The 19,885-nt window shown below is 47.5% G+C and overlaps 1 protein-coding gene across 7 annotated transcripts in view; it reads left to right on the top strand.

The window, feature by feature from the left end:
- The first annotated feature begins 2,750 nt into the window (after positions 1–2,750).
- RBM6 (RNA binding motif protein 6) overlaps positions 2,751–19,885 on the top strand; it is a 139,955-nt gene continuing 122,820 nt past the window's right edge. For 5 of the 7 annotated variants that reach the window (XM_030811746.1, XM_030811743.1, XM_030811745.1 and 2 more), the window contains exon 1: positions 2,820–2,974. The gene's annotated coding sequence lies outside the window, so the exon portion shown is untranslated. Of the gene's footprint in view, positions 2,975–19,885 lie in introns of all 7 variants that reach the window. The other 2 variants (XM_030811747.1, XM_030811739.1) reach the window with 2 other exon arrangements.

Below are 19,885 nucleotides of genomic sequence, written 5' to 3'. Positions count from 1 at the left end.
CGCAGTTTCCTTCCAGCTGCTCTGTGACCTTGCACAAGTCAGTCTTGGCCAGATTTATTGCCCAAGAGCTAGCAAGACCTGTGGAAGCTGGGTGGCTTTTCCTTTATGGGTTGAACCTTTAACACAGATGAAGTTTTTTTTTTGTTTGTTTGTTTGTTTTTGAGATGGAGTCTTGCTCTGTCCCACAGGCTAGAGTGCACTGGCATGATCTCACCTCACTGCAATCTAAACCTCCCGGGTTCAAGCGATTATCCTGCCTCAGCCACCCGACCAGCTGGGGATTACAGGCGCCTGCCATCGTGCCCGGCTAATTTTTGTATTTTTAGTAGAGACGAGGTTTCACCATGGTGGTCAGGCTGGTCTTGAACTCGTGACCTCAGGTGATCTGCCCACTTTGGCCTCCCAAAATGCTGGGATTACAGGCGTGAGCCACCACGATGGCCTGTTTGCTATTCTTGAGCAATGTGGAAACTCATCAGAAGGAAAAGGGGCTGAGCGGAGGGGAAGGAAATTGCTTGAGTTCAGGAGTTCGAGACCAGCCTGGGCAACATAGTGAGACCTTGTCTCTAAAAAAAAGAAAGAAAGAAAAAGAATAGATTATGGGCAAATGCAGGGAGATAAAGGAAAAGGGGATGAGCCTCTGTGACATATTGATTCTCTAATCCAAGTTTTTCTGTTGTACCTATTGTCAGGTTTCAGGTAGAAGGGCTGGGAGGGCCAGGAGCCAGGGCCTTCTGTGGGTGCACGGCCATCAGCCCCTTTTCTTTCTTTCATTTTTTTTTTTTTTTTTTGAGACGGAGTCTTGCTCTGTCTCCCAGGCTGGTGTGCAGTGGCGCAATCTCGGCTCACTGCAAGCTCCGCCTCCCGGGTTCATGCCACTCTCCTGCCTCAGCCTCCTGAGTAGCTGGGACTACAGGTGCCTGCGCCACGCTCGGCTAATTTTTTGTATTTTTAGTAGAGACAGGGTTTCATCGTGTTAGCCAGGATAGTCTCGATCTCCTGACCTCATGATCCGCCCGCCTCCGGCAGATCCCAAAGTGCTGGGATTACAGGCGTGAGCCACTGCGCCCAGCCTCTTTCTTTCTTTTTCGAGACGGAGTCTTGCTTTGTTGTGAGGATGGAGTGCAGTGGCGCCATCTCGGCTCACGGCAACCTCCGCCTCCCGGGTTGAAGCAATTCTCTGCCTCAGCCTCCTGAGTAGCTGAGATTACAGGCATGCGCCACCACGCCCGGCTAATTTTTGTATTTTTAGTAGAGACGGGGTTTCACCATCTTGGCCAGACTGGTCTTGAACTCCTGACCTCGTGATCCATCCGCCTCGGCCTCCCAAAGTGCTAGGATTACAAGCGTGAGGCACTGCACCCGGCCTCTTTCTTTCCTTTTTTCTGAGATGGAGTCTTGCTCTATTGTCCAGGCTGGAGTGCAGTGGCACAGTCTCAGCTCAATGCAATCTCTGCCTCCCGGATTTAAGTGATTCTCCTGCCTCAGCCTCCCGTGTAGCTGGGATTACAGGTGCCTGCCACCAAACCCGGGTAATTGTTGTTGTTTTTTTTGAGACCGAGTCTCGCTCTGTCGCCCAGCGCCAAGGCTGCAGTGCAGTGGCGCTATCTCGGCTCACTGCAAGCTCCGCCTCCCGGGTTCACGCCATTCTCCTGCCTCAGCCTCCCAAGTAGCTGGGACTACAGGCGCCTGCCACCGTGCCTGGCTAATTTTTTGTATTTTTAGTAGAGACAGGGTTTCATCATGTTAGCCGGGATGGTCTTGATCTCCTGACCTCGTGATCCGCCCGCCTCGGCCTCCCACAGTGCTGGGATTACAGGCGTGAGCCACTGCACCCAACTTCTTTCTTTTTTTTTTTTGAGACGGAGTCTTGCGCTGTTGGCAGGCAAGAGTGCAGTGGCGCGATCTCGGCTCACTGCAACCTTCGCTTCCCGGGTTCAAGCAATTCTCTGCCTCAGCCTACTGAGTAGCTGGGATTACAGGCATGCGCCATCACGCCCGGCTACTTTTTGTATTTTTAGTAGCGATGGGGTGTCACCATCTTGGCCAGGCTGGTCTTGAACTCCTGACCTTGTGATCCACCTGCCTCGGCCTCCCAAAGTGCTAGGATTACAAGCATGAGCCACTGCGCCCAGCCTCTTTCTTTCTTTCTTGTCTGAGACGGAGTCTTGCTCTATTGTCCAGGCTGGAGTGCAGTGGCAGTCTCGGCTCACTGCAACCTCTGCCTCCCGGGTTTAAGTGATTCTCCTGCCTCAGCCTCCTGAGTAGCTGGGATTACAGGCGCCTGCCACCAAGCCCGGGTAATTTTTGTATTTTTAGTAGAGATGGGGTTTCATCATGTTGGCCAGGCTGGTCTAGAACTCCTGACCTCAGGTGGTCCACCTGCCTCGGCCTACCAAAGTGCTGGGATTACAGGCGTGAGCCACCGTGCCCCGCCAATCAGCTGGAGATGGCTTAAGCTTACTCCCGAAGAAGCTCCCTTCCATTTCTCTCACACTAACGGACAATAAGGAGACCTCGAGCTAGGCAGGCCAGGGCCGTACCCGAGCTGCTGGCAGGGAGCAAACCTCAGGAAAGTCAAGCCACCAAAAAACTGTAAGCCTCCATCAACTGAGAGGAAAGCACAAGACGACCCGGTGTCACAGGGCGGAGGCCAAACCACAACCCCCAGCAGGTCCCGCGGAGTAGGGCGGGTAAGCGCGCCTTCTTATTGGATGGCGATGGACAGCGTGCTCCTACGCCCCACCCTAGAAGGCAAGCCTCTTGCGCGCGGGGCACGGCGGGAGTAAGAGTCTGCGGGACCGACAGCTGTACTTCATCTCCCGGCGGGCCGAGCGCTGAAGGCCGCGGCGCGGCGCGGCGCCTTTGTGGTTGCAGTGGCCCCGCGCGGAGGAAGTTCCGGTCTCCGCGGCGCTGGGTCGGTGGCGGAGGCTGAGGAGAAGGAGGAGCGGGCCGTGGAGGCTTCGCCGCCTAGGTAAGGGCCAGGGACTGGAGGGAGGGCGTGCCAGAGCCTGCCAGGGAATAGCCAGCAGACAGGCCCGCTCTAGACGTCGTAGGCCCGCGCAGCCTGAGAGCTGTGGCTTCAGTGTCGCGGGGCGGCTGCGGCCTCGCTTGGGAAGAAGACCAAGCAACGGTGAGGTGAGGGAGGCGCCGCCCGTGGCAGGAACGCCCCGGAACCGTCGCGGGCCCGGGGCGGGGCCCGGCGCGGCGGTAGATTACCGGTCCCGCCGCGGAGCGGCCAGCTGTGAGGCTGGGGCTGGCGCGTGGTTGCGGCTCTGTGCTCCTAGTCTTCGGAGCTGTAAGCGGGCTCTTTCTTCTTGCGGTTTTCCTGTTTCAGATCCATTTCTGAGGCATCACTAGGAAGGGAGCTCTTATGCTTAGCACGTAGTCTCGTTCTCAGACTTGGACAGACACAAGGGAGGCTCCGCCGGACCGGAGGGCACAAGAGCTCCGAGCCCGGTCGTCGGCGCGGTAGAACCTGGAGGCGGGGGAGTGGTCTGGTGGGTTCTACGCCCGTTAGGCAATGAAGGAGAATTATGTTTTCTCGTATTCACGGTTTAGATTCCATTAGCGGTGTAAATAGGTGTTTTTCTCTTTACTTTAGAATTGACGTTAGGCTAATGGGTTCAACTTTGGGAATGCCTTTTTTTTTTTTTTTTTCTCTAAAGGAAGGGCCCTGTTTTGTAGGGTACATAAACAGTGAGCATAATTGTATTTTTTGCATATTCCAGGTTTGCTTGTGAAGGTCAGAATAGCCGGATTTAAGTGAAGGAGTTCAGTAAACATGCAGACATGGTCACCTGGTTCATTTTCTGAACCCTGGATTGTGCCCTCGGCTTGCTAGTTTCCACCTATCTATTGAGAAATGCCACCAGTGTGAATGATTTAAATATGTCACCATTACTGAATTTGTGAGGTCTGTAACGAGAGGTGTCAAGAACTGGTGCGTGATGGTAGGACTGGCAGTGAAGAAAGTAACTAAATATGTTACCATTTTGGTGAAACACGAAAGTTGAATTTGAACCTTGTCTCAGAAACTAGCACCTAACTAGATACCTAACCTGCAGGACAGGTCCCAGGTCTCTCTGGATAGTTGTAGCACCTTTCCTTATAGAATTCTATTACCAGGCCGAGCGTGGTGGCTCACGCCTGTAATCCCAGCACTTTGGGAGGCTGAGGTGGGAGGACTGCTTGAGCCCAGGAGTTGGAGACCAGCGTGGGCACATGGCGAGACCCCGACTCCACAAAAAATAAGATAGCCAGGGCCAGGCACGGTGGCTGACACCTGTAATCCCAGCACTTTGGGAGGCTGAGGTGGGGAGTTCGAGACCATCCTGACTAATATGGAGAAACCCTGTCTCTACTAAAAGTACAAAATTAGCCGGGCATGGTGGCACATGCCTGTAATCCCAGCTACTTGGGAGGCTAAGGCAGGAGAATCGCTTGAACCCGGGAGGCGGAGGTTGCGGTGAGCTGAGATTGCTCCATTGCACTCCAGCCTGGGCCACAAGAGTGAAACTCTGTCTCAAAAAAAAAAAAAAAAAAAAAAACCCCACAAAACTCAACAAAAACCAATATAGTAGAGGCAGCGTTTTGCCTTACGCCCAGCTAATTTTTTTGTATTTTTTTAGTAGAGGCGGAGTTTCGCTCTGTTAGCCAGGCTGGTCTTGAACTACTGACCTCAGGTGATCCACCTGCCTTGGCCTCCCAAAGTGCTGGGCTTACAGGCATGAGCCACCGTGCCCGGCCCTATTATACTATTTCTAAAACAAATAGTGAGCCTGGGCAACATCGCAAAACCCTGTCTCTACAAAAAATACAAAAAAAATTAGCCAGGCATGGTGGCATGCTCCTGTTAGCCCTAACTACTCAGGAGGCTGAGATGGAAAAATTGCTTGAGCCCGGGAAGTAGAGGTTGTAGTAAGGGGAGATAGTGCCACTGCACTCCAACCTGGGCCACAGAGCAAGACTCTGTCTCAAAAAAAAAAAAAAAAAAATCAACTAAACAAATTGTGGTAAGTATATATTTTTATGTATTTTAACAAAATTTGCCCTTTAAACCATTGTTAAGTATACAATTCAGCCGGGCGCGGTGGCTCACGCCTGTAATCCCAGCACTTTGGGAGGCTGAAGCGGGTGGATCACGAGGTCAGGAGATCAAGACCATCCTGGCTAACACGGTGAAACCCCGTCTCTACTAAAAATACAAAAAATTAGCCGGGCGTGGTGGTGGGCACCTGTAGTCCCAGCTACTCAGGAGGCTGAGGCAGGAGAATGGTGTGAACCTGGGAGGCGGAGCTTGCAGTGAGCCGAGATTGCAGTCCAGCCTGGGCAACAGAGCAAGACTCTGTCTCAAAAAAAAAAAAAAAAAAAAACAATTCAATGGTATTAATTACATTCACAATGTAGTACAAGCAACACCACTATTTCTGAAACTTTAGTATCTCAAACAGAAACTCTGTAACCAGGGAGGGCATGGTGGCTCACGCCTGTAATCCCAGCACTTTGGGAGGTCAAGGTGGGCAGATCACTTGAGGTCAGGAGTTCAAGAACAGTCTGGCCAACGTGGTGAAACCCCGTCTCTACTAAAAATACAAAAATTAGCCATGCATGGTGGCATGCACTTGTAACCCCAGCTACTAAGGAGGCAGAGGTTGCAGTGAGCTGAGGTCATGCCATTGCACTCCAGCCTGGGCTACAGAGCCAGACTCCATCTCAAAAAAAAGAAAAAAAGAAACTGTAACCATTAAACAAGTTAACTTCCCATTTCCTCCTCCTCTTAATCTCTAATCTACTTTGTGTCTCTCTCTGAGTGTGCTTGTTCTAGGTACTGCAAATACTAAATCATACAGTATTGTCCTTTTTTGTGTCTGGTTTATTTCACTTAGTGTATTGGTTTCTTTTTTTTTTTTTTGAGACGGAGTCTCACTCTGTCACCCAGGCTGGAGTGCAGTGGCGCAATCTCGGCTCACTGCAAGCTCCGCCTCCCAGGTTCACGCCATTCTCCCGCCTCAGCCTCTCCGAGTAGCTGGGACTACAGGCGCCCCGCCACCACGCCCGGCTAATTTTTTGTATTTTTAGTAGAGACGGAGTTTCACCGTGGTCTCGATCTCCTGACCTCGTGATCCGCCCGCCTCGGCCTCCCAAAGTGCTGGGATTACAAGCGTGAGCCACCGCGCCCGGCCAGTGGTTTCAAGGTTGATCCATGTTGTAGTGTGTATCAGAATTTCATTCCTTTTTAAGGCTTAATCCATTGTGTGTGTATGCCACATTTTATTAATTCATTTGTAGTAGACACTTGGGTTGTTTCTACCTTTTGACTATTGTAAATAATGATGCTGTAATCATTGGTGTACAAATATCTCTTTGAGTCCCTGCTTTGAATTCTTTTGGGTATATACCCAGAAGGGAAATTGCTATATGGTAATTATTATTAATTATTTTATTTAATTTTTTTTTGAGACAGGGTCTTGCTCTGTTGCCCAGGCTGGAGTTCAGTGGCACAGTCATGGCTCACTGCAGCCTCGAACTCTTGGGCACAAGCAGTCATCCGCCTCAGCTACCTGAGTAGCTGGGACTACAGGCATGGGCTGCCACAACCAGCTAATTTTTTTGTTTAATTTTTATTTTTTCTGATGAAGTCTTGCCTTGTTGTCTAGGCTGGTCTCGAACTCCTGAGTTCAAGTGATCCCCCTGCCTTGGCCTCCCAAAGTGCTGGCATTACAGGCATGAGCCACCACATCTGGCCCATAATTTTTTTATTTTTATTTTTTTGTAGAGACAAGGTCTCCCTATGTTGCCCATGCTGGTCTCGAACTCCTGGCCTCAAGCCATTTTCCCTCCTTGGCCTCTCAAGGTACTGGGATTACAGGCATGAGCCACTGCACCCAGTTGATACTTGGTTATTATATGTTTAGCTTTTTGAGGACCCACCATACTGTTTTCCTCAATGGCTACATCATTTTACATTCCCACCAGTAATACACAAGGGTTCCAATTTTTCCACATCCTCCCCAACACTTATTTTCTGTTTTTCCTTTTTCGGTAAATTTGTGTGTGTATATGTGGTTTTTTATTTGTTTGTTTTGGTAATAGCCACCCTAATGGGTGTGAAGTGGTATCTCATTGTGTTTTCTTGGTTTTTGCTTGTTTGTGCCTTTTTAACCATTTTTAAGTGTACTATTCAGTAGTAGTAAGTACGTTCTTCTTTTTGTGCAACCATAATAAAAATCCAGCTTCAGAACTTTTTTCATCTTCCCAAACTGAGTTTCTGTACCCATTGAACAGTAACTCCCTATTTTCTCCTCCCCTGACAATCACCATTCTGCTGTCTCTATGAATTTGACTACTCTAGGTGTCTCATGTAAGTGGATTCATATAATATTTGTTCTTTTGTGTGTGGCTTATTTTACTTAGCATAATATCTTCAGGATTCATCCATCTTGTAGTATGTATCAGAATTTTATTCCTTTTTAAGGCTGAGTAATATTCCATTATACGTATATACCACATTTTGTTTATCCATTTATCTATTGGTGGACATTTGGGTTGTTTCCACCTTTTTGCTCTTGTGAATATAATGGTGCTGTGAATATTGGTGTACAAATTTTTTTTTTTTTTTTTTTTTTTTTTTTTTTGAGACAAAGTGTCGCTCTTGTTGCCCAGGCTGGAGTGCAGTGGCGCGATCTTGGCTCACTGCAACCTCTGCCTCCTGGGTTCAACGGATTCTCCTGCCTCAGCCTCCTGAGTAGCTGGGATTACAGATGTGTGCCACCATGCCTAGCTAATTTTTTAATTTTTAGAAGAGAAGGAGTTTCGCCATGTTGGCAAGGCTGGTCTTGAACTTCTGACCTCAGGTGATCAACCTGCCTCAGCCTCCCAAAGTGGTGGAATTACAGGTGTCAGCCACCGCGCCCAGCCACAAATATCAAGTCTTTACTTTCAGAAATAGAATCGACAATTGACAGGGCAAATGGTAATTCTATGTGTAATTTGTTTTTTTTTTTGAGACAGATTCTTGCTCTGTCGCCCAGGCTGGAGTGCAGTGTCACGATCTTGGCTCACTCCAAGCTTCCCCTCCCGGGTTCACGCCATTCTCCTGCCTCAGCCTCCCAAAGTGGTGGAATTACAGGTGTCAGCCACCGTGCCCAGCCACAAATATCAAGTCTTTACTTTCAGAAATAGAATCGACAATTGACAGGGCAAATGGTAATTCTATGTGTAATTTGTTTTTTTTTTTGAGACAGATTCTTGCTCTGTCGCCCAGGCTGGAGTGCAGTGTCGTGATCTTGGCTCACTCCAAGCTTCCCCTCCCGGGTTCACGCCATTCTCCTGCCTCAGCCTCCCGAGTAGCTGGGACTACAGGCATCCGCCACCACGCCCGGCTAATTTTTTGTATTTTTAGTAGAGATGGGGTTTCACCGTGTTAGCCAGGATAGTCTCCATCTCCTGACCTTGTGATCTGCCCGCCTCGGCCTCCCAAAGTGCTGGGATTACAGGCGTGAGCCACCACGCCCGGCCAATTGTTTTTTTTTTTAGACAGGGTCTTTCTCTGTTGTCCAGGCTGGAGTGCAGTGGTGCAGTCACAGCTCTCTGCAGCCCTGACCTTCTCAGTTCAAGCTATCCTATCACCTCACCCTCTTGAGTAGCTGAGACTACAGGTGCATGCCACCATGCCTAGCTAATTTTTTAATTTTTTTGTAGCTGTGGGATTTCGCTAGGTTGCCCAGGCTTTATGTGTCATTTTTTGAGGAACTGCCTTACTGTTTTCCACACTGGTTGCACCATTTTACATTCTGTTAGCAGTGCACAAAGCTTTTGTTGTAGACTGAATTGTGTCCCCCTGAAAATTCACGTGTTGAAGCCCTAAGCCCTAGTGTGACTGTATTTGGAAATAGGACCTTTACAGAGAAATTAAAAAGTTAGAAGATACCATAAGGGGCCGGGTGCAGTGGCTCATGCCTGTAATCCCAGCACTTTGGGAGGCTGAGGCAGGCGGATCACAAGGTCAGGAGATCAAGACCATCCTGGCCAACACGGTGAAACCCCGTCTCTACTAAAAATACAAAACATTAACCGGGCATGGCGGCATGCACCTGTAGTCCCAGCTGCTGGGGAGGCTGAGGCAGGAGAATGGTGTGAACCCTGGAGGCAGAGCTTGCAATGAGCCAAAATTGCGCCACTGCACTCCAGCCTGGGTGACAGAGCGAGACTCCATCTCAAAAAAAAAAAAAAAAAAGAAGATATAAGGACGAGACCTTAATCCAGTAGGACTGGTGTCTTCATAAGAAAAGGACTGGATACCAGGAGTGCATGTACAGAGAGAAAAGGCTACATGAGGACAGAGGTAGAAGGTGGCTACCTGCAAGCCAAGGAGAGAGACCTCACCTAAAATAAACCTTGCTGACACCTTGATCTTGGACTTCCAGCCTCCAGAGCTGTGAGAATAATTTCTGTGGCTTAAGCCTCCAAGTCCATGGTATTTTGTTATGGCAGTCCTAGCATACTGTGTAATATAGGTTTCAATTCAGTTTCTCTGCATCCTCTACATCCTGGCCAACACTTGTTATTTTCTTTCTTTCTTTTTTTTTTTTGGAGACAGATTCTCATTCTGTCACGCAGGCTGGAGTGCAGTGGCACAATCTTGGCTCACTGCAATCTTCGCCTCCTGGGTTCAAGCAATTCTCCTGCCTCAGCCTCCCAAGTAACTGGGATTATAAGCATGAGCCACCGTTCCTGGCATTTTCTTTTTTTTTGAGACGGAGTCTCACTCTGTTGCCTAGGCCGGAGTGAAGTGGCATGATCTCGGCTCACTGCAACCTCTGCCTCCCAGATTGAAGCAATTCTTGTGCCTCAGCCTCCTGGGTAGCTGGGATTACAGGCGTGTGCCACCACGCCTGGCTAATTTTTGTATTTTAGTAGAGACAGGGTTTCACCATATTAGTCAGGCTGGTCTTGAACTCCTGACCTCAAGTGATCTGTCCACCTTGGCCTTCCAAGGTGCTGGGATTACAGGTGTGAGCCACCTCACCCGGCCTATTTTCTGTTTTTTTTTTTTTTTTTTTTTTTTTTTCAATAGTAGCTATCCTAGTGGATGTGAAGTGGTATCTTATTGTGGTTTTTGATTTGCATTTCCCTGATGATAAGTGATGTTGAGCATCTGTTCATGTCCTTATTGGCTATTTGCATATACTCTTTTGGAGAAGTATCTATTCATGTCTTTTGTTGACCATTTTAAAGTGGGGTTTTTCATCCTGGCTAAAACGGTGAAACCCTGTCTCTACTAAAAATACAAAAAAAAAAAAAAAAAAAAAAATTAGCCGGGCGCAGTGGCAGGCGCCTGTAGTCCCAGCTACTCGGGAGGCTGAGGCAGGAGAATGGCGTGAACCTGGGAGGCGGAGCTTGCAGTGAGCAGAGATTACGCCACTGCACTCCAGCCTGGGTGAGAGAGTGAGACTCCATCTCAAAAAAAAAAGGGGGGGGGGTTTGAGCTGGGTGTGGAGGTGCACACCTGTAGTCCCAGCTTCTCGGGAGGCTGAGGTAGGTGGATCTCTTGAGCCCAGGTGTTTGAGGGTGCAGTGAGCTGTGATTGCACCACTGGACTCCACCCTGGGTGACAGAGTGACCCAGTCTCTAAAAATAAAATAAAATTAGGTTTTTGTCTTTGTTGTTGAGTTTTAGGAGTCCTTTATACACTCTAGATATTAATTCCTTGTCAGATATTTGACTTACAAATATTTTCTCTCTGTGGTTGTCTTTATACTCTGTTGATAGTGTCTTTTGATGCACAGAGGTTTTCATTTTGATGAAGTCCAATTTATCATTTTTTAAAATCTGTGCCTCATCTGCAGATTATTACCAATTGAAAGTCATGAAACTTTTCCCCTAAGATTTTATAGTTTTAGCACTTACGTTTGGGTCTTTGATCTATTTTGAGTTAATTTTTTGTATATTTTGTTGTGTAAGAGTCCGACTTTATTGTTATGCATGTGGATATTCAGTTTTCAGAGTACCATTTTCCATTTGGGAAAAAGATTGTACTTTCCCCATTGGATGTTCTTGACACCTTTGTTGAAAATCAGTTGACTAAAGTTCAAGACCAGCTTTGCCAACACGGCAATATCCCGTCTGTACTAAAAATACCACAATTAGCTGGGCATGGTGGTGCCTGGCTGTAATCCCAGCTACTCGGGAGGCTGAGGCAGGAGAATTGCTTGAACTGGGAGGTGGAGGCTGCAGTGAGCTGAGATCACGCCACTGCCCTCCAGCCTGGGTGACAGAGCGAGATGTGAGAATCTGTCTCAAAAAAAAAAAAAAAAGAAAATTGACCATGTATGTGAGGATTTATTTCTGGTCTCTTCATTCAGTTGATTGGTCTTTATGTCTATCTTTATGTCCTTACTGCACTGTTGTGATGGCTGTAGCTAAATGGTACACTTAAAAATGGTTAAAATAGGCCGGGCACAGTGGCTCACGCCTATAATCTTAGCACTTTAGGAGGCTGAAGTGGGCAGATTGCCTGTGCTCAGGAGTTCGAGACCAGCCTAGGTAACATGGTGAAACCCCGATTTTACTAAAATACAAAAATTAGCTGGGTATGGTATGTGCCTGTAATTCCAGCTACTCAGGAGGCTGAGGCACAACAATTGCTTGAGGCCGGGCGCTGTGGCTCACGCCTGTAATCCCAGCACTTTGGGAGGCCGAGGCAGGTCAAGAGATCGAGACCATCCTGGCCAACGTGATGAAACCTAGTCTCTACTAAAAATACAAAAAATTAGCCGGGTGTGGTGGCACGCACCTAGTCCCAGCTACTTGGGAGGCTGAGGCAGGAGGATCACTTGAACCTGGGAGGCGGAGGTTGCAGTGAGCCAAGGTTGCACCACTGCACTCCAGACTGGCGGCAGCGTGAGACGCTGTCTCAAAAAAGAAAAAAAAAAAAGAATTGCCTGAACCCAGGAGGTAGAGGTTGCAGTGAGCTGAGATTGCACCCTGCACTCCAGCCTGGGCAACAGAGTGAGACTATTTACATACCCCAATTTTTTTTTTTTTTTCGAGATGGTGTCTCGCACTGTTGCCCGGGCTGGAGTGCTGTGGCGTGATCTTGGCTCACTGCAACCTCTGCCTCCTGGGTTCAAGCAGTTCTCCTGCATCAGGCTCTCAAGTAGCTGGGTTACAGGTGCCTGCCACCATGCCTGGCTAATTTTTTGTATTTTTAGTAGAGACGGAGTTTCACTATATTGGCCAGGCTGGTCTCAAATTTCTGACCTCGTGATCCACTGGCCTCAGCCTCCCAAAGTGCTGGGACTGCAGGTGTGAGCCACCATGCCTGGTCATACCCAAATATTTTACCATAATTATAAAAGAATTTATTATTTTTATTTTTTCTTTTTAAATTCTTCAATCTTCTTCGTTTGTTAATGCTCTGCTGGATCATAAAAAATTATGAAATAAAAGGAATAGGTCTTGTTGATTCTTCTTTTTACTTACCTCCTCCTACTTACCCCCTCTTACTTTATCAAAGAAAACACTTCATTTGAAACTTAACTGAAGTACATTCTCCCAGAGAGGAAATCCTTCAGGACAACAATTTTTTTTTTTTTTTGCTTGTTTTTTTGAGACAGAGTCTCACTGTTGCCGAGGCTGGAGTGCAGTGACGTGATCGCAGCTCATTCCAACCTCTGCCTCCCGGGTTCAAGTGATTCTCCTGCCTCAGCCTCCTGAGTAGCTGGGACTACAGGCGCCTGTCACCACGCCCTGCTAATTTTTGTATTTTTAGTAGAGACAGTTGGCCAGGATGGTTTCAATCTCATGACTTTGTGATCTGACCACTTTGGCCTCCCAAAGTGCTGGGAATACAGGCATGAGCCACAGCGCTCGGCCAATTTTTTGTATTTTTAGTGGAGACAAGGTTTCACCGTGTTTGCCAGGATGGTCTTGATCTCTTGACCTCGTGATCCGCCCACCTCCCAAAGTGCTGGGATTACAGGCCTGAGCTACCGCGCCCAGCCTTTTTATTTATTTATTTATTTTATTCTCAGCCTTCTGGGTAACTGGGACTACAGGCGCATACCACCCCGCTCAGCTAATTTGTGTATTTTTAATAGAAATGGAGTTTCACCATATTGGCCAGGCTGGTCTTGAATTCCTGGTCTCAAGTGATCTGCCTGCCTCCGCCTCCTAAAGTGCTGAGATTACAGGCATGAGCCCCTGGCCCAGACTACACTTAAAATTTTCAAATCGAGGTATTTTGGGGGGCAAGGGTGCTTCTAGCAGCCACTAATTCCAGCTCTTGAGTGCATATTAAAGTTGCTACTGTTTAAAAGCTTGTAGTGGATCCAGGGAGTGGGTAGGCAGTCAGAGTAACCCTTGTTTCTTGGTGTCTCCTTGATGCTCTTAGCTGAATGTCCTGTGTAGCCCACATTTACTTTGGGAAAAAATTAAGAGTGTTTAAAGCAGGATCAAGCTGCTGCATACCACAGTTAAAACTACTAGCATAAGACCCCTGGTTCTGTTTCATTGTTTTTTGGAGCTAAAGTCATGATTAAGAAGGATGGCCTGGGATATTGGTACTGTGCTGCTAGAGGTGCAATTCCTGGTTCTTTGCAAGATAGACCAGAGTGAAAGCATTTGTCAGGAATGTTTTTATTAATCAAGAGTGAAAGGCAAGGCCAGGCATGGTGACTCAGGCCTGTAATCCCAGCACTTTGGGAGGCTGAGGTGCGAGATCATTTGAGGTCAGGAGTTCAAGACCAGCCTGGCCAACATAGTGAAACCCCGTCTCTACTAAAAATACAAAAATTGGCTGGGTGTGGTGGTGCATGCCTGTAATCCCAGCTACTCGGGAGACTGAGGCAGGAGAATTGCTTGAATCCGGGAGGCGGAGGTTGCAGTAAGCCGAGATCGTGTCGCTGCGGTCCAGCCTGGGTGACAGAGGGAGACTGTTTCAAAAAAAACAGAAAGAATGAAAGGCAAAACATTAAAAATAGAATTACCATATGATCTAACAATTTTACTTCTGGATATATATCCAAAATAATCGAAAACAAAGAAAAAGAAAAACAGAGTCTCGACGAGATATTTGTACCCATGTTCATAACAGCATTATTCACATTAGCTAAAATGTGGAAGCAACCCAACTATTATTCATTGATGGATGAATAGATAAGGAAAATGTGGTATGTACATATAACTGAAAAATTATTCAGTGTTAGGAAGGTAATTCTGACATATGCTACAACACAGATGAACCTTGAGGATATTATGCTAAGTGAAATAAGCCAGTCATATAAAAGACAAATACCATATAATTTCACTTATATGAGGCACTTTGAGTAGTGAAAATCATAGAAACAGAAAATAGTTGTCAGGGATGGTATGAGGGATGAATCAGCAGTTACTATTTCTTTTTTTTGTTTTTGTTTTTTGAGATGGGGTCACGCTCTGTTGCCCAGGCTGGAGTGCAGTGGTGTGATCTTGGCTCACTGCAACCTCCGCCTCCCAGGCGCAAGCAATCCTCCCACCTCAGCCTCCTCAGTAGCTGGGACTACAGGTGTGTTTCACCTCGCCTGGCTAATTTGTGTGTGTGTGTGTGTGTGTGGAGACAAGGTTTTGCCATGTTGCCCAGGCTGGTCTCGAACTCCTGAGCTAGCTTTCCAAAGTGCTGGGATTACAGACAAGGGCCACTGTGCCTGGCCTTTATTATATTTTATTTTATTTATTTATTATTTATTTATTTATTTTGAGATGAAGTCTCACTCTGTTGCCCAGGCTGGAGTGCAGTGGCATGATCTTGGCTCACTGCATCCTCTGCCTCCCAAGTTCAAGTGATTCTCCTGCCTCAGCCTCCAGTTATTATTATTATTATTGTTACTATTTTTTTTGTTCTATTTTTTTGAGATGGAGTCTCGCCCTGTTGCCCAGGCTGGAGTGCAGTGGCACAAACTCGGCTCACTGCAACCTCCACCTCCCAGGTTCAAGTGATTCTCCTGCCTCAACCTCCCAAGTAGCTAGGACTACAGGTGCCCGCCACCACGCCTGGCTAATTTTTGTATTTTTAGTAGAGACGGGGTTTCACCATATTGGTCAGGCTGGTCTTGATCTCCTGATCTTGTGGTCCACCTGCCTCGGCCTCCCAAAGTGCTGGGGTTATAGGCGTGAGCCACCATGCCCTGCCTTATTATTATTATTATTTTTATTTTTTTGTCTGAGACAGAGTCTCGTTCTGTCACCCAGGCTAGAATGCAGTGGCACGATCTTGGCTTAGTACAACCTCTGCCTCCCGGGTTCAAGTGATTCTCTTGCCTCAGCCTCCCGAATATATGGGACTACAGGTGCATGCCACCATGCCCAGCTAATTTTTATATTTTTAGTAGAGATGGGGTTTCACCATGTTGGTCAGGATGGTCTAGATCTCTTGACCTCATGATCTACCCACCTTGGCCTCCCAAAGTGCTGGGATTACAGGCATGAGCCACTGTGCCTGGCCCCAATTTTTGTATTTTTAATAGAGACAGGGTTTCAGCATGTTGGCCATGCTGGTCTCAGACACCTGACCTCAAGTGATCTGCCCACTTCAGCCTTCTAAAGTGCTGGGATCAAAGACATGAGCACCGTGCCCAGCCGCTTTACTATATTTTAAATTAGGTTACTTATCCTTTTTTTTTTTTTTTTTTGAGGCGGAATTTTGCTCTTGTTGCCCAGGCTGGTGTGCAATAGTGCCATCTCGACTCACCGCAACCTCTGTCTCCCGGGTTCAAGTGATTCTCCTGCCTCAGCCTCCCCAGTAGCTGGGATTACAGGCATGCACCCCCATGCCAGCTAATTTTGCATTTTTAGTAGAGACAGGGTGTCTCCATGTTGCCATGCCAGCTAATTTTGCATTTTTAGTAGAGACAGGGTTTCTCCATGTTGGTCAGGCTGGTCTCGAACTCCCGACCTCAGGTGATCCACCTGCCTTGGCCTCCCAATGTGTTGGGATTACAGGCGTGAGCCACTGTGCCTGGCCTATTTTTCTTTTTGTTACTGAGTTGAAATCATTTTTTATATATTTTAGATACAAGTCACTTATCAAATATGTAATTTGCACAAATTTTCTCCCATTCTGTGGGTTGTCCTTTCATTTAAACCAAAAAATTGTAGAGATGGGGGTTTTGCCGTGTTGCCCAGGTTGGTCTTGAACTCCTGGTCTTAAGTGATCCTCTGACCTTGGCCTCAAAAAGTGCTGCAATTATAGGCATGAGCCAATGTGCCCAGCTTACCTTTTTTTCTTTTCTTTTTTTTTGAGACAGGGTCTTGCTCTCTTGCCCTGGGTGGAGTGCAGTGGTGCAGTCATGGCTTACTGCAGGCTGAAACTCCCATGCTCAAGTGATCCTCCCACTTTAGCCTCCTAAGTAACTGGGACCATAGGGGCGTGCCATCACACCTTGCTAATTTTTTTTTTTTTTAGGTGGAGTCTTGCTCTGTCATCCAGGTTGGAGTGCAGTGGAGCGATCTTGGCTCACTGCAAACTACACCTCCCAGGTTCAAGTGATTCTCCGCCCTCAGCCTCCTGAGTAGCTGGGACTACAGGCGTGTGCCATCACGCCCAGCTAATTTTTGTATTCTGAGTAGAGACGGGATTTTACCACGTTGGCCAGGCTGGTCTCAATCTCTTGACCTCGTGATCTGCCCGCCTTGGCCTCCCAAAGTGCTGGGATTACAGGTGTGAGTGTGAGCCACCGAACCTGGCCTATTTTTTTCTTTTTCTTTTTTCTTTTTTTTTTTTTTGAGACAGTCTCACTCTGTCACCCAGGCTGGAGTGCAGTGACATGACACAATCTCAGCTCACTGCAACCTCTGCCTTCTGGGTTCAAGTGATCCTCCTGCCACAGCCTCCTGAGTAGCTGGGATTGCAGGCATGTGCCACCACGCCTGGCTAATTTTTGTATTTTTAGTTTAGACGAGGTTTCACCATGTTGGCCTACCTGGTCTTGAATTCTTGACCTCAGATGATCTGCCCGCATCAGCCTCCCAAAGTGCTGGGTTTACAAGCGTGAGCCACCACGACTAGCTGGACCTGACTAATTAAAAAAAAAATTTTGTAGGCCGGGTGGGGTGGCTCACACCTGTAATCCCAGTACTTTGAGAGGTGGAGGCAGGGTAATCGCCTGAATCAGGAGTTTGAGACCAGCCTGGGCAACATAACGAAACCCTAGGTCTACCAGAAATACACAAAAAAATTAGTCAAGCATGGTAATGCACGTTTGTAGTCCCAGCTACTCAGGAGGCTGAGGTGGGAGGATGGCTGGAGCCAGGGAGGCAGTGGTTACAGTGAGCCGAGAATGTGCCACTGCACTCCAGCTTGGGTGACAGAGTGAGATAAGGTCTCAGAAAAAAAAAAAAAAAAATTTGTAGGCCGGGCACAGTGGCTCACACCTGTAATCCCAGCACTTTGGGAGGACCAGGCAGGCAGATCACGAGGTCAGGAGATCAAGACCACCCTGGCCAACATGGTGAAACCCCGTCTCCACTAAAAAAATACAAAAATTAGCTGGGCGTGGTGGCACGCGCCTGTAGTCCCAGCTACTTGGCAGACTGAGGCAGGAGAATCACTTGAACCCGGGAGGCGGAGGTTGCAGTGAGCCAAGATTGTACCATTGTACTCCAGCCTGGGCGACAGAGTGAGATTCCATCTCAAAAAAAAAAAAAATTTGTGGAGACACGGTCTCAATATTTTGCCCAGGATGGTCTCAAACTTCTGGGCTCAAGCCATTCTTCTGCCTCAGCCTCCCAAAGTATTGGAATTACAGGTGTGAGCCACTGTGTCTGGCCTATTTATAGACGCTTAATTCTGTTTCCTTGGTCTGTGTGTCTATACTATGTCAGTGCCACACTGTCTTGACTACTGTAGCTTTGTGTTGTGTTTTGGAATTAGGAAGTGTCAGTCCTCTAACTTTGTTGTATATATTCTTTTCTGTTTTGCACAGATATTACCAGGTTACAAATATTTTGCACACTTTTTTTTTTTTTTTTTTTTTTTTGAGTTGGAGTCTTGCTTTGTCACCCAGGCTGGAGTGCAGTGGCACGATCTCAGCTCGCTGCAAGCTCCGCCTCCCAGGTTTACACCATTCTCCTGCCTCAGCCTCCCCAGCAGCTGGGACTGCAGGTGCACGCTGCCACGCCCAGCTAATTTTTTTCTATTTTAAGTAGAGACGGGGTTTCACTGTGTTAGCCAGGATAGCCTCGATCTCCTGACCTCGTGATCCACCTGCCTCGGCCTCCCAAAGTGCTGGGATTACAGGCATGAGCCACCGAGCCCGGCCTTGCACATGTTTTTAAAACTTGATACATAATAGCTTATCCTGTATCAATTAACATGGCTACTTTATTTATTCTTAGAGTTGCATAGTATTTTTTTTCTTTCTTTTTTTTTTTTTTTTTGAGACTGAGTCTCGCTCTGTTGCCCAGGCTGGAGTGCAGTGGTGTGATCTTGGCTTAAGCAACCTCTGCCTCCTGGGATCAAGCCTCGGGATCCTCCTACCTCAACCTCTGCAGTATTTGGGACTACAGACACCTGCTACCACACCCAGTTAATTTTCGTATTTTTTGTAGAGATAGGGTCTCTATTGATGTGCATTTAGGCTTTATAGTATTTATATATATATTTTTTGAAACAAAGTTTTGCTCTTGTTGCCCAGGCTGGAGTGCAGTGGCATGATCTTGGCTCACTGCAACCTTCGCCTCCCAGATTCAAGCGATTCTCCTGCCTTAGCCTCCGAAGTAGGTGGGATTACAGGCATGAGCCACCGCGCACAGCCCAGCCCTGTTTTAAAAGAATGTATCCTAGGCTGGGCGCGGTGGCTCTCGCCTGTAATCCCAGCCCTTTGGGAGGGTGAGGCGGGTGGATCACCTGAGGTTCGGAGTTCGAGACCAGCCTGGCCAACATAGTGAAACCTCGTCTGTACTAAAAATACAAAAATTAGCTGGGTGTACTGACGGGCGCCTGTAATTTCAGCTTCTTGGGAGGCTGACGCAGGAGAATCGCTTGAACTCGAGAGGCGGTGGTTGCAGTGAGCCGTTGCACTCCAGCCTGGGTGTCAAGAGCAAAACTCTGTCTCTCTCACTCTCTCTCTCTGTCTCTCTCTCTCTCTCTGTGTATATATATATATGTATATATATTCTGCCAATATTTTGTGATTAGTGAGTTTAAAGTATTTACATTTAAAGTAATTACTGATAAGGACTTTTGCCATTTTGTTACTACTTTAATGTTTAGCTGATTTTTTTTTTTTTGTAGTGAAAAAAAATTTTTTTTTTTTTTTTTTTTTTTTGAGAGCATGAGACTGTTGCCTAGGCTTTGGTGAGCAAAATAGTGCAGTGGCACAATCTCAGCTCACTGCAACTTTGGGCTCAAGTGATCCTCCTGTCCCAGTCTCCTGAGTAGCTGGTACTATAGGTTGCCACCACCATGCCTGTCTAATTTTTGTATTTTTTGTAGAGATAGGGTTTTGCCATGTTTCCCAGGCTGGTCTCAAACTGGGCTCAAACAATCTACCTGCCTTAGCCTTCCAAAGTGTTGGGATTACAGGCATTAACCACTTTCCGCCCCCTCCCTCCACTTTTTTTTTGAGACGGAATTTCACTCATGTTGCTCAGGCTGGAGTGCAGTGGCACGATTTCAGTTCACCGCAACCTCCGCCTCCCGGGTTCAGGCATTCTCCTGCCTCTGCCTCCTGAGTAGCTGGGATTACAGGCATGCGCCACCACAGCCTGGCTAATTTTGTATTTTTAGTAGAGATGGGGTTTCTCTATGTTGGTCAGGCTGGTCTCGAACTCCTGACCTTAGGTGATCCGCCCACCTTGGCCTCCCAAAGTGCTGGGATTATAGGCGTGAGCCATCACGCCTGGC

The sequence above is a fragment of the Nomascus leucogenys genome, chromosome 4 (genome assembly GCF_006542625.1).
Source record: "Nomascus leucogenys isolate Asia chromosome 4, Asia_NLE_v1, whole genome shotgun sequence".
Taxonomy (NCBI): domain Eukaryota; kingdom Metazoa; phylum Chordata; class Mammalia; order Primates; family Hylobatidae; genus Nomascus; species Nomascus leucogenys.
The sequence above is the reverse complement of the archived record's forward strand: the minus strand, read 5'-3'. Positions and strand labels throughout refer to the sequence as shown.